Below are 6000 nucleotides of genomic sequence, written 5' to 3'. Positions count from 1 at the left end.
GAGGAGCCGCTTTTCCTACGGATCAAGAGGGAAAGCGGGAAGAAACCTCCAATCAAGGACTTTTCAGACAAGCTCAGGGCAGGATGTCTGCGCTCCGTGGGTGTTTGTCAAGGGCTCTTCCATGCCCTGGATGGATTTGCATCCCATTTTCATGGGAAAAAAAAAAGCAAGTCCCGGAAAATTTCAACAGGCTCCGAGCACCTGTGAGTCCCTGAGAGCTTTTCTGTGCTCCATGGATTTATTTCTAGCCAACGGAACGAGGGCGGCTCGTTGAAATCCGCCCCGAGTGCTTCTGGCTCCAAAGCTTTCCCCTCCCTGCTTCCCACGGATGGATCTGGATTTTTGGGATAGGATGATGCTGAGAATGCCATCCCATGGGGAGCTTTTCCCTGCCCATCCTGGGATGGGATAGCGTGGGATGGGATGGGATGGGATGGGATGGGATGGGATGGGATGGGATGGCATGGGATGGCATGGGGATGGATGGAACAGAATTGAATGGGAAGGGAAGGAATTGGGATAATTTGGGACGAGATGGAATTGGGATGAAATGGGGTGGGACAAAATGAGATGGGGAGGAAATGCAATGGGATGGAATGCAATGGGATGGAATGGATGGGATGGGAAGGAATTGGGATGAAAGACGTGGGATGGGATGGGATGGGATGGGATGGGATGGGATGGGATGGGATGGGATGGGATGGGATGGGATGGGATGGACAGGTCCTGCTCCAGGGTGTGCCTGCAGCTCCAGCTCAGTGTGGGAATTCTGGGATTCCCTGGATGTGCTGCTTCCTTCTGGGAGTTCAGCTGCTGGGGGAGAATTTTCCTTTTTTTCCCTTTTTTCCTTTTCATAAAATCATGGAATGCTTTGGGCTTTAAATCCCATCCCGTTCCACCCAGTCCATGGGCAGGGACACCTCCCACTATCCCAGGTTGCTCCAAACCCCATCCAGCCTGGCCTTGGGCACTTCCAGGGATGAGACATCCACAGTTTCTCTGGGAATCATCCACCATGCATCCCCCAAAAACATCTTTTCCCCAAAACCCCTTCCTCCCTCCCTCCCCACCATTCCAAACCCAAACCTCACCAAGAAAAAAAGGGGATCCAAAATATTCCAACATCTCCATCCCTTCCACGTGGCCACGGGATACGAGACAAACAGAAGCCAGACTGGGAATAAGCAGGAAAACAAGGGAGGAATGTGGATTTTAGGGAAAACAAATGTTATTTGTTTACCTTCCCCGCCAATAAAATTCCCAACATGGAAATAATGAAGGGAGCTGGGAAATGAAATCGCTCGGAATCACCGAGCTCGTAAAAAATTATGAGCCCAGAAACAGAAGGATTGGAGGGGGGGAAAAAAAGGTGGAAAAACCAGAGGAGTTCTTGTCTTCAGCCGGATTTTTTATTTGGGAATTAATGGGGGTCGCGTCAGGGCATGGAAATCCCATAAAGCGGAGCAGAGACGGGAAAACTCTTCCTGAGGAAGAAGTGGAGCTGGATCGGGGGCAGAAAAACCAGGAAAGGGTTGTTGGGAAAGCTGAGGTTTCGGCCAAAAAAAAACCCTGGAATTCCAGAGAGGAGCAGGGATAGAAAGAGGTCCTGGATTTTTAAATCCCAAATCTGGCAGGAACAGATGGAGCCCGACCACGGCTAAAAATAACTTTTTGTTCCACACGGATTTTGTCCCAGAGATTCTGAGTTTTCCCAAGGATTGCAAGACTCCTGACTGTCCTTCCAAGTGACTTGGGGATGAAATATCGATTTTTACATGGAATTCCCACACTGGGATGAAATATCGATTTTTACAGTGGAATTCCCACACTTGGAAGTGCAGGGATGAGGACTGGGTGCTGTTGGGAATTCCCTTCTCAGGCCCAGAAATGGGATATGGATCCATAACTCCTGGAGGAAAAGCCGGAAACCTGGAAAAGGTGGAAAATCCTTCTATTTCCAGCATCTCCACCTAATTTTTTGTTGGGATTTGGGATTTTTGGAGGGGGTCTTTGGGATTTTTTCTTCCATGCAGGAATGCGAAGGCCCCAAATCTACCCCAAGCTCCATCAGTGCTCCCAAAAAACCTTTTCCAGAGCCCAGCTTTTCCCAAGGCTCCTCATGGATATTTTAGGAGCAAAGACCAGGATTCAGAGTGGGTGGCCAGGGACTGCTCCTGGTTTTTTTTTAGGAGCAGGATGATCAGAGGGAGCAGCTCCACGGGGAGAAAGGCTGGGAAAGTTGGAAATGTTCCCTAGAGAAGAGAAAAAATCCAAGGAAAACTTGGAGCCTTTTCCAGGGCCTGCAGGGGCTCCAGGAGAGCTGGAGAGGGGCTGGGGACAAGGCCTGCAGGGACAGGAGCCAGGGAATGGCTCCCACTGGGAAAGGGGAGATTGGGCTGGGATCTTGGCAAGGAATTCCTGCCTGGGCTGGAATTCCCAGATTTGCTGGGGCTGCCCCTGGATCCCTGGCAGTGCCCAAGGCCAGGCTGGATCCACCTGGGATGGTGGGAGCTATTCCTGGATGGAACTGGCTGGGATTTAAGTCCTTCCCTTCCCAAACCATTCCATGATCCCACTTTTTTTTTTTCCTCCTGGGATGAAAGAACCTCCCCAGCAGTGCAAATGTCCCCAGGGAGCTGCTCCTGCTCCCAAAATCCGGATGCTCCAGATCTGAGGAGCTCCCGGTGACTCTTCCCGACCCTGTTGGGGTGAATCCCCTCCAGGGGCTGGAGAAGGACCCATGGAATGAATTCCCAGGGGGTAATCTGACCCATGGATATGGAAAACCTGTGAAACCACCTGGGTTTTGGTGCTTTTTTTGGGACAAACTTCCCAAAAAATCCTTCCCAATATCCCACCCAACTCTCTCTTCCAGCAGTGGGAAGCCATTCCCAATTTTCCTGTCCCTCACTGGTTACAATCCCATGAATCAGCTCTTTTCCCATAAAGCTGCACATTCCACCCGAATCCGGACACAGAGATCCCTTCCCACTCTGGATCACATCCCGCCTTCCCAAAAATCTGCTTTTGGGTGCCCCTGTCCCAGTTTTTACACCAAGGAAGCCCCCTGAAATCCCAGGGGATTTACCTGGACAAATTTCTGACGTAATGAAACAAATCCCATCCCGGATTTTCCCCCAGAGCACAGGGCTGCATCAGCAGGCCCTGCAATGCCATTTTCCCAAGGGAAAATCCTGTGGATTTCATCCCAATCCCAGAATTCAACCTCACTTTAAGTGGCTTCCAGCAAAAAAACAGGAATGGGAGAAGCAGGTTTTCAATCCCTTTGGGAATAACCCGGCTCAGGATTATCTCCTGCCGGAATTTCTCCCCTTCCCCTGCTCCGAGGAGCACAGAATTCCCTCCTTTCCCTCCCTCTGGAAGAGCAGCTCAGTCTCCTTTTCCAGCGCTTCTATTTTTAAGCCTCCCGAGGCTAAGGAATAAAATCCCAGCTGGAAAACCGGGAGAGAAGGAGCCAAGCAGACTTTGGGCTCCAATTTAGGCAGGAAAAACCCCTTGGAAATTGATTCCAGACACGGAGCGGCCGGGATGAGGGAACAGCTGCCACCACCCCGGCTCCGAGTGCATCCAGATGTGCCACCAGCCCCCCTTCCCTCACACTTCCCACCCTCCCTGTGTTCCCAGAGCCAGAAAAAAACTGGGAATAGCCGTGCTGACAGGATGGATGGGTTGCTGCTGCTGCTTCCCAGCCTCTGGAGAAGTGATATTTTTGGGAGTCGGGAATGTCCTGACGGCTCGGGGTTGTGATGTCACCGTCAGCTGATGGATCCCGGCTTCCAGGAGTTCGGGAGGCCAGGCTGGAAAAGGCTTGGAGCAATCTGGGATAGTGAGAGGTGTCCCATGGAATGGGATGGGATTTAAGGTCCCCTTCCACCCAAGCCAGTCTGGGATTTTAGGATTCTTTGGTTTTCCCAACCAAATTTCCCAAATTTGGTTTTCCCAAATGGTGCTGAATGATCCCTGGGAAGCCACCTTGGAATCAAATCCCGCTGTTCCCTCCGGGAGCACCTGAAGCCCACTCCAGGTGTAGAATTCTGCACCTGGGAGAGCTCTGACTTGGAATTCTGGAATGGTTTTGATGGGAAGGGACCTTAAATCCCAGAGAACTGACCCTGTCCACGGGCAGGGACACCTCCCACTGCCCCAGATGGATCCAGCCTGGCCTTGGGCACTGCCAGGGATCCAGGGGCAGCCCCAGCAAATCTGGGAATTCCAGCCCAGCCAGGAATTCCTTGCCAAGATCCCAGCCCCATCTCCCCTTTCCCAGCGGGAGCCATTCCCTGTGTAAATGGGATGGTGAGGACGGGAGAAGAAGGCGCTCCAGGGGAGCCTGGATTTAACACATTCCCGATGTCCAAGGCCCAGCAGTGGGAGAACAATTCCCCGGAGCAGGAGCAATAAAAGGTTACGAGCTCAACCTTCCCACCTGGCCGGGAGAGATCCTTTGATGTTAATCCATGGATTTCCCATAAAATGTTATTGGAAAAGCGGCTGCCGGTGTTTGCTCCGGCTCTGTGGGGTGCGGAAAAGAGGAGCTGTCCCAGTTCCCGGCTGCTGGTGGGATCCTTGGAGCAGAGAAATGCTGGATTTGGTCCACTGGAGACCCACCTGATCCAAGGATTGGTTTGGGAATGGGTTGGAGGCTGCACGGTGAATGAGGCAGCTCCAAATCCCATCCAGCCTGGCCTTGGGCACTGCCAGGGATCCAGGGGCAGCCCCAGCAAATCTGGGAATTCCAGCCCAGGCAGGAATTCCTTGCCAAGATCCCAGCCCAATCTCCCCTTTCCCAGTGGGAGCCATTCCCTGGCTCCTGTCCCTGCAGGCCTTGTCCCCAGCCCCTCTCCAGCTCTCCTGGAGCCCCTGCAGGCACTCTGAGCATTCCCTGGAATTTTCCCTTCTCCAGGGGAACATTCCCAGCTCTGCCAGCCTGGCTCCAGGACACAGGGGCACCAGAATCCTGGAATGGTTTGGGTGGGTAGGGATCTTAAATCCCATCCATTCCCACCCCATCCATGTTCAGGGACACCTCCCCTATCCCAGGTAGATGCAATCCCAGTGTCCAACCTGGCCTTGGGCACTGCCAGGGCTGAGACTTCCACAACTTCTCTGGGAATTCCTTCCCAGTCCCTCACTCACCTCACAGCCAAGAATTCCTTCCTAAACGATGAACTTGGAACCATTTTTGTTCATTCCCATCCCATTTCTCCCTGTTTTGATGTTTTCCCCAGCAGCACCTTTGGAGAAAGGATCCCCATCCCTATTCCCAGGCAATCCATTCCAGGGAAATTCAGAACCACACCTCCCTGTACAGATTCTGGCTATTCCAATCCCGGAATTCTGGATTCTCCATTACCTCCAGGTGCTGAGGATGCCGATATTTCTTAAAGGTTTTTCCACACCTGGGATGTCGGAGCAGGGAATCCATGTTTGATATTCCGATGGTTTTTTCCACCCCGCCTCCCGTTATCCACTTTTATTCCTTTTTCAGCATCCATTGCTCAGCTCCCTGGATATAAAAATAAACAGCTGGAATCCAAGCCCATTCCCAAAAAGTGGCATTTAATGGACTCCAGAGCTCCAGCTGCTCGCCGGCACTTTAATGGGAAGCAGAACTCTTGGAATTAGCCAGCCTGGAATGTCTCGTCCACCCACTGGCACACCAGGAGTGGAATTCCTCCTCCAGACCCTCTCCAGCCTCGGCTTCTCCTTGGCACAGGGAGGACTTGGACACGAAGGTTTGGAATTTTTCCACGGAGCCCAGAAGTCGTCCAAGGGGAATTTTCCCAGTGGTGGGGAGAGGATGGAAAATTGTCCTCACCAGCAGAGCTCCGAACCATCGGAATTTGGGATTTGCTTCTCCATGGATGTGCAGCTCCCCATCCCTGGCAGTGCCCAAGGCCGGGTTGGAATGGGCTTGGAGCATCCTGGGATAGTGGGAGGTGTCCCTGCCCATGGAATGGGATGAGCTTTAAGGTCCTT

This window comes from Agelaius phoeniceus, chromosome 4 (assembly GCF_051311805.1).
Source record: "Agelaius phoeniceus isolate bAgePho1 chromosome 4, bAgePho1.hap1, whole genome shotgun sequence".
NCBI lineage: Eukaryota > Metazoa > Chordata > Aves > Passeriformes > Icteridae > Agelaius > Agelaius phoeniceus.
Note: the sequence above shows the minus strand (reverse complement) of the source record.